Here is a 9,070-nt window from a genome sequence, read left to right as displayed (position 1 = left end):
TGTCTCTAGTGACTGACTTTCCCCAGAACACCCTCTTAAAGTTTCAAGAACTCTGACATTATCTGTACCTGGTGTGGGACCAAGCATCCAACACATGAACATTTTATATTCAACTCACAGAAAATGCTCATGCATTTTTTTAGGAGTTTGGTTGGAAATACATCATTTCCAGCAAACAAGAGCCATAGCTTATCTTAGGGTTACTATTGCTGCCACGAGACACCATAACCCAAGTAGTTTGAGAGGGAACAGGATTAGTTCTCCTTACCCTTCCTGGTGACCGTGCATCACTAAGGGACATTAGGATAAGAACTCAAACAGGGCGGGAACCTGGAGGCAGGAACTGATTCCGAGGTCATAGAGGGTGTGGCACTTACTAGCTTGCTCCTCGTGGCTTATTCAGCCTGCTTTCTTAAAGAACTCAGGGCCACCAGCCCAGAACTTGCCCCACCCACAGTGAGCTGGGTCCTCGTGTGTCAATCATTGCTCAGTAAGATGCACCACAGGCTTGACTAGAGTCCAGTCTGGGGAGGGGGGTTTTCTCAGTTGAGGTTCCTGCTCCCCAAATGGCTCTCGCTTGTGTCAAGTGTCCTAAGACTAGCCAGTCCTTAGGAAGATTCATCTGATTGTGCGAATGAACAGATGGAGATAAAATGTAAGCACGCAGAGGTCAGTTGGACAGGTCAGTCTTCTTGTGAGGGACTCTTTCCTGAGTCGAGCAACCATCATCTTAGGGAATGCATCTGTATCCTCTTGCAAATAAATTGCCCCAGCTCGATTTCTTAACTGGTTTTGCCCCATTGTGCGGGATGGGGAGGGCCATAAGACCTTCATCTGAGTGTCTAGGTGTTCCTTACCTAAATTGCATGTGACCTCAGGGAAGGGCTAGTTTATAGGCCACAAAAGACTAGGGGAGTATGACTCCATCTGTATGGCTATGGGAAAGACCTCATCTCTGTTGGAAAAAGGGTTTTCAGCTGCTACCTGTGGGGAGCAGGAGCAGCTACAAACCCCTCACTTAAGATCACTCCAGAAACTCTTAGTTCCCCAGAGTGACCTTTGATAGAATCATGCCTGGGTTTGTCATTGGGACCTTGAGAGGAGAAATAGACATGGTTTATATCTGACCCTGGGAAGGAATTTTACCCACATGTGTAGAGATGACAGGGTCACAGCTAAGACTATTACATTCGAGGGTTAGTTCATCCAGGGGTAAATAGAATAGATTCTGAAGGTGTTCAGGAGGAAGTAGCAGATGTGATAAATTAGATTTGGGACAATAAGGAATGAGCCCTTATCAGTAGCATTAGGGAAGTGAAGTGTGTTGTGGACTATTACTTTAACTAGGCAAAGATGTGTTACATTTGTTTATGCTGCCGTTGTTTAACAATGTAAAGGTGTGTTGTTTTGCCTGCCTAAGGCACCTGATTGGTCTAATTAAAAGAAAGCTGGGACTGGAGAGATGGCTCAGAGGTTAAGAGCATTGCCTGCTCTTCCAAAGGTCCTGAGTTCAATTCCCAGCAACCACATGGTGGCTCACAACCATCTGTAATGAGGTCTGGTGCCCTCTTCTTGCCTGCAGGCATACACACAGACAGATTATTGTGTACATAATAAATAATAAATAAATAAATAAATATTTTAAAAAAATACAAGAAAGCTGAATGGCCAGTAGCTAGGCCATCGAGGGATACAAGGGGCTAGCGGGCAGAGCAAATAACTAGGAGGAGAGAGAACGAGAGAGACGAGAATGAGGGAGAAGTGGGGGAAATGCCCAGGGCCAGGCAGGCAGCCAGACACATAGTAGGACACACAGAATAAAAGAAAGGTAAAAGGCCTGAGGTAAAACATAGGTGAAGAGAAACAAGTTAGTGTAAGTTATAAGAGCTAGTGGAACACGCGTAGGATAAGGCCAGGCATTAATCAGTAAATCTTCATGTCATGATCTGGGAGCTAGTTGGTGGCCCCCCAAAAAGCCACAGAAGTGTGGCAGCAGAATGGAAGAGGCAGTGAGAACCCTCTGCTGGTCACTGGGCACCCAAGCTGGCCCAGCGAGTTGGCTCGGTGGGTAAAGTCACTTCTATCAAACCTGACTACAGGACTTCAATCCCTAGGTTCCATGTGGCCAAAAGATAGAGTTGACTTCTACACATTGTCCTCTGATCCTTCCCTCCACAACACATACTCTGCACACAGTACATACATGTAATAAAAAAATTTAAAGGTGGCAAAATCTGCACATGACCATCTCTAGTTCTCAGCCAGAAGCCCACATGTGGACCCAACAAAGCGTGTGCTGTGTCCGGCAAACGGTAAACATCCTTCCCCTGGAGAGTCAGTGCAAGCTTGGATTCCGAGCCTAGGCACTCGGGGTCCCTTAGGTTCCTTTCTGTCTTACACCAGATAATCACACCTAACTTACCTGAAAACCGACTCTTAATCCTTTCTCTTCCCTTTGCCTGCTGCTGTCACTCTGCCAGGTCTTCGGCATCACCTCCTCCAACCGCTTTTGCTTCCCAGACCCCCCCTGCCTTGATCACGCGGGGGTGAAGGTACAGTTTGAAGCCCCAGGTCGGCTTCCTGGAGCTATCCAGTGCTGAACCGGACAAAGGAACCGTCCATCAAGTTAATCTCCTTCCACCTCACACAGTTCTACCGTGTCAAGCTTGTGTGAGGCTCCCACGGATCCTGGCTCATTTCTATCAGTCTGGTCAGCTAAGGCTATTCTGAAATCTGATTTCTTTTTTTGTCCCTTCTTCATTCAGCTTTTCCACATGTACGAGCGCCTCTGTGTTCTAGAGTTTTCTTAGCAGAGGGGAAGGTGCAGGGTCGGAAGCAGGAAATGATCCCTGTTTCAGTCACCTGATCACCTGGACCGTCACCCAGCCATCAGCAAAGTGCAAGACAGGGCTACCAAGAACCTGACCCATACCCCCTGCCTCTGTCCCACCTCTAACCACCCAGGGATCCTCATTGCTCCACACTGAACCCGGGGCGAGCCCCCTGTGACAAGAACCCTCCGGATATGACTGAAACTTATGCTCATCCTATTTCTTCATCTAGGAGGAGGTGAGCAATGGCCGTGAGTGGAACACAGAAACCATCGGTTCTTGGCTTTGTCCCTATTTTTTTCTCCCCTCACAGCCTCCTTTCCCCTTTGATGCCAAGGACACTGTAGCTATTCATCAGTTGATTGGTCGTTGTAATCATTACAATCCTGGGAACTTAGGCCACATTTACCATCTCCTGCATGTTCACACTTCTTGTCCTTCTTTTATCGGAGAGGAGGCCAGCAGCTTCTAGAGGAACGGCTCACAGTCAAGAGGTCTATGGGGACCCGGTACCCTGACTTTCCATTGAGGCCTCATCGAAACACAGTGGTGGGGTTATCTGGCATTGCGGTATGAGACAGAAAGCATGAGCCAGATGAAGCCCCCGGAGTTAGTGTGGGATAGCCACCGAATGCCTGATCTGGTCTCTCTAGTCGCCCTAAAAGTCCTGAAGGCAACAGAGCAGCTGTGGCAATGGGTTCTGTGGTTCAAGTTTCTGAAGAGAAAACCCAGTCATTCCCGAAAGCCCTAACCACCTTTAGCAACTGCAAAAAAAAATCTCTAAGTCTCAACTAGGTTCTACCCTACTTGTTCCCATTTCCAACCCAACTACTGAATGTGGGTGGTTTGAAAGGAACAGAAAAGAGACATCACAGCCGTGACAACCTCCTGACAACATTTTAACTTGAAAATTACCTCTAAATGGATGGCATAATTCCGCGTAGGCAGATGGAAGTCAGGTAGACTTACTCAGACTCCCCTGGGTCGCCTATCTTTAACACATTGGAGAGTCACAGTCCTGGAGTTGACCGCCACGAGTCATGGCTAACTCAACCTGGTTGGCAACCACCACCAATGGCTACCTCATCCTGGCTGACTGCCACCAGCCATAGTTAACTCAATGTGGCTGACTGCCACCAGCCATGGCTAACTCAACATGGCTCACTTTGGGAAACCCTGGAAATGTGACCTTTTCCTCTTCTGAACTCGACAAATTCATGTCTCTCTCCTGGCCCTCATCACACAGGCCTGGTTTATTCTCCTAGACTGATTGCTGACCCTTCTGCATGTTGCCAGCCCCAGGCTCAGTGTGGACCAGCAAGGATCCCTGAGTGGTTAGAGGTGGAACAGAGCAGGGCTTAAGACTCAGCTCCTAAGCAGCCCTCTCTAGTTTGCTCTTAGCTAGGTACCAGTCCAGATGGCTAAACAGACAGAATCCCCTCCACTTCAAAAATACAGTAACAGAGGTGGATCCTTGTAATATTGCCCCTTGATTGGGGACACTACTATCTGCTTTTACTCACACCCACGCCATGCCTGGTCGTTCTTTCCCCATGCCCAGGTCCTTCCACAGCCTGGCAGTTGGAGGCGGAGGAGTCTGGGCTGTACTTTATTCTAGGGAAGGAAGGACAGATGGTTGGAGAGATGGATCTACTTAGCACTCTTGCAGAGGACCCCAGTTTGGTTCCCATCACTCGCACGGTAGCTCACAACCATCTCTAACTCATGCACCAAGAAATCTGATGCCCTCTTGTGACCTTCGCGGGCACCAGGCACACATGTGGTACACAGACATACATGCAGCAAAGCACTTATTCACATAAGGTAAATACATAAAACTTCCGTAAAAGGAAAAGGCAGAGCTAGAGGTCTAGAAAGGCACGCCAATACCTGGGCTCCACATTCTCGCTAGCCCCTCTTTAGAGAACATCTTTCTTGGTTCTGGGGGCCTGATTGGCTGTCCTAAAGCTGACAGTTACTGATAATACAGCTACAGGGAAGGGTGCCTGAAGATGCAGAAGGGACTGTTGAGGGCAGAATAGCAGATTAGGACAAGGCCCAACGTCACTTTGTCTCTCCGAAATTCTGGGTCTCCTCAGCACTGTCCCCACTAAAAACCACTTCCCATCTGCAGGGGATGACAGCCTTGTGCAGCTGAGATCTCAGTGGGAGAACCCCTTTATACTCTAAGCTAAAATGTTAGCAGGCTAAACAGAAGATAGAGGAGTATGTTGGGCTAGAAGTGATCTTGACCTTCCTTCCCCACAACCCAGAATCCAGGGAGGCTCCTAGAACTATCTTCCTGAACATTTGGTTTCTGTGGACCTCCTCGGGTCCTATGTTCCCATCTCAGTCTTTTCTTTCTTAATTTATTTTTATCTTTTATTTTGACAGGGTCTCTCTACATTGCCCTGACTGGCTGTCCTGGAACTATTTATGTAGACCAGGCCTTGAACTCACAGAGACCCACCAGCCTCTGCCTCCCAAGTGCTGGGATTAAAGACATGAGCTACCATGCTCAGCTTACCCATCAGAGTTTAAAAGAAGGTCAATTTCCCATTTCTGCAGAGCTGATTTGGGGGGCATCAATAGTCCATTTCTCCTCATTCAGAAGTCCTTCCTCTATGTCCGATAGTTTGTCACTCCATGGTCAACACATAGACCTGTGACTCTCCCCCATTCCCCAAGTTCCACGGGTCCCCTTTCACGATGCCTCCCATGGGGAAGCAAGGAGCCGCAGGCAAATGGAGAGATTTACAAAGGTGGGGTTTTGAGGTCTGGCAAGGAGCAGAGCAGGGAGAAACTCCAGAAATCTGTTTCTCAGGGGACTGAGACAGGCTGAGCTCCAGCCTGAGTCAGGGCTTTGTTTTGGGCCTCCCTGTGGTCCTATCATTCTTGTCCTGGAGATGGCCTGGAAGCCAGAGGATATGAATTTATGGTGGGTCCCATGTGCTCAGAAAAGCTCTTTGGAGCGGGCTTGGTGGCGCATACCTTTAATGCTAACACTCAGGAGGCAGAGACAGGTGCAATTCTGTGAGTTCCAGGCCTGCTAGGACTACATTGTGGTACCCTGTCTCAAAACAACATTTTCAAAGGTCGAGGGGGGTCCTTGCCTGGAGCCTGCATGCTGTGGCTAATGTCCTTCACTATCTGCTTTGCCGTGGACACTCCTGCTGAGGTGGCCCCCGCCTGTGCATCAAATTGTAACAGCTTCTGCCACTGCACAAGACAGCGATTCCCCCAAAATCTTTTTCCCACTCCCCTCTGCAGAATCTTTTATCGCTAAGCTTTCTCTACTCTCCAGTCTCAAAAATCTCTCATCGCTAAGCCTTCTTCACACTTTGTTTACAAAAAAAAAAAAAAATCTAAGACCATTGTTTAAACTTTCTCTGTCTCAGGATTTGTAAGTTCAATGAGTGTGGTTTAAAAAAAATAAAAAGCCTGTAAATTCGTTACCAAAATAGTTAACTTAAAATCTGTAACAAAAAGCATTGGTGGCTAAAAAAAAGCTTAAAAAAACCCTATCTATAGGTAATCTTAATTTGCTACAGAATATTTTATATATGTGTGTGTGTGTGTGTGTGTGTGTGTGTGTGTAACTTGGATTCAATAAATAGAACTTATTAACAACATGCTTGGTGATTAAGGTTTATACATTCCTAAGGTCCACTCAGGATAGCAAAAACTGACTTGAAGATGTATGTCTAGCCTTTTTGTCTTTGTTAACTCTGATAAGCGTTAGCTGTTTGGGTAAACTGAGTCATGCAAGAGACTGCGCTATTCTGTAAAGGTTCATTAGGAAAGTAACATTTCAAGTCTCTCCGGGGACTGCATTTATGGCTTAAAGCTTTATTTTGATGCTGAGGGATCTCCAGTTCAGATTTTTAAGGCTCAAACTTAACAGGGATAAAACCACAAGGTCCTAATCTTATAAAAGCTACTAACTTTGTAAACTGTTAAAGATAATGAAGCCATGCAAGTTAATGGTCAGTCTCCTTATAAATGATTGAACTCTTCAATGCGCTCAGGATTATGCTTGTAGTCATGCTAAGCACAAATTAGTTCGTTTACAGGGGCAAGCTTTAGCCTTCTGTATACGTTGTCATGGTTAAGCCTGAAGCAATGAACTAAAACCAATTAAAATTTGTTTCAAATCAGGTATAGTTAATAGATTAGATGGGGGCCCTTAAGCCCCTCAAAGAGAGCTGAACATGGTATTTAAGATGTTTAATGAAAAAAGTCTTCCCTGGCAGACAAAAGACTAGTTTCTGGTAGCAGCAGCTGGCCCTGTCTCCAAAGAACATGGGCAGCAACAGATGCCACCTTGAGCTTGCTTCAAGTGTGGCGACATGGGCCACTGGGCAAAGAACTGTTCCAGCCTCGCCACACTGTGGGATGGATGTCTCTGCCTCATTAAAGCAGGCCAGTTCAAGTTCCGCCTCCATAGAAAAATCTCTCAGAACTTCTTGTCTGGCGGCCGTGAGCTGATGATGCTGTCCTGTGTGGCAGCCAAAGACTGGTGACCTCTGCCCCCAACAGAGTCATCAAGATCCCCACTGAGGATCACAAGCTGGCTGTCCAGATAGTGGGTAAGTCTGTCACTCTTATTTGGGAGGTCACTTGGTTTATACTTCCAGCTCAAGTTTGTCCTGCTGACCTATGTCCACTCTGCCTTTTCTCTCTGCTCTCTCTTAGTCAGAATAAAAACCTAAGTCATGCAATAGACTGGTCACCTCGGCAGAGTTTTTTGTTGTTGTTGTTTTTGTTTTGTTTTTTTTGTTTTTTTGTTTTTTTTTTTTTGGTTTTTCAAGAAAGGGTTTCGCTGTAGCTATTGAGCCTGTCCTGGAACTAGATCTTGTAGACCAGGCTGGTCTCGAACTCACAGAGATCTGCCTGTCTCTGTCTTCCAAGACTGCTGGGATTAAAGGCATGCGCCACCACTGCCCGGTGGCAGTTTTTTCTTTCATTCTTTTTTTTTTTTTACTGCACCCACTTGCAATGTCCATGTATGAACACTTACAGTTATGATCAGAGGAACGACATGTATACATTTGTGTCTAGACATGTGTCCTCACACTGAAATTCTCCTCTCACAGTGGGAGCCTGTATGGGGTAGATGTGGACATGGAATACTGAATCCTGAAGACACAAGTAAGCCTGGGCTCAAGAGCTGGGCCTGGCTGACTGAGAGCATCGCAGCTGTACCTAGAAGTCCTTTCTCAGCCCCTCATCCTGATCTCCTAAGCCCAAAGCCTACACCTAAGCAGCTCAGCCCAAAAGCTCAGTTACCAGGAAAAGCTAGGGCGATGAGATTTCTTCCTTTTCTGCATGTGTGGTTCTCTTTGGACTTCTCCTACCACCTGGGGACCAACTGATGACCAGCAACATCCCTGCTCTCTGCCTCCTCACACACAGCCCCAGTCGTTCGCTGCTCTGTCTTCAGCCAGTACAGACCTAAGGTATGAGGAGGGAGACGCTGGTGAGGACGAGGGCACACTCAACATTCATACCGGCACTTCCTAGCCTCGCTGGTCTGTCTAAGAGGCTTAGGTTACTAACAACGGCGGAGAGCCAGCCAGGGTGGTTCACTCAGGCATCAGAGCAGCTGAGAAGTGTCGTAGATGGTTCTCCTCAGTCAGCCAGAAGGACCTCTAATTGATGAGCCAGTGAAAGAGGGTGGAAGCAATTTGCACATATTTCCTGCCTCTGTGTGAAGGAAAAGAATAAAGAGGGTAATGGAAGAGTCAGACGGATCAACTGAAGTAATGTTTTTTTCTTTACTCTTTGTTTGTTTGTTTGTTTTCTTGCTTGTTTGAGACTGGGTTTCTCTATGTAGCCCTGGCTGTCCTGAAACTCACTCTATAGACCAGGTTGGCCACGAACTCAGAGATTTCTGCCTCCTGAGTCTTGGGATTAAAGGTGCATGCCAGTTGAAGGGAGGGCTATTATTTCACACCATTTGGCTTGGCTGAGATCATCGTCAGTTAGTTTTACAAAGCATGAGTGTCACAGTGTGAGGAGACCTGGATTAGATCCACTTCTGTCGCTTGCTTTGCTATGTAGCCTGGGGCAAGAATTTAACCTCGCTGGGATTGTTAATTGCGTGTGAAACAAGGCTCTTAGGGTGGTGTGGAAGTTCTAACACCCTTTCCCCCAAATCACAGCCCAAGAAATACTCAAGTGACCCTCGGGGCCCTGTCAGAACCACTCCTGGCTCCCTGCCCATCCCAAACTGTCAT

Source organism: Myodes glareolus, chromosome 18, assembly GCF_982192425.1.
Source record: "Myodes glareolus chromosome 18, mMyoGla1.1, whole genome shotgun sequence".
In the NCBI taxonomy this organism is placed as follows: Eukaryota; Metazoa; Chordata; class Mammalia; order Rodentia; family Cricetidae; genus Myodes; species Myodes glareolus.
Note: the sequence above shows the minus strand (reverse complement) of the source record.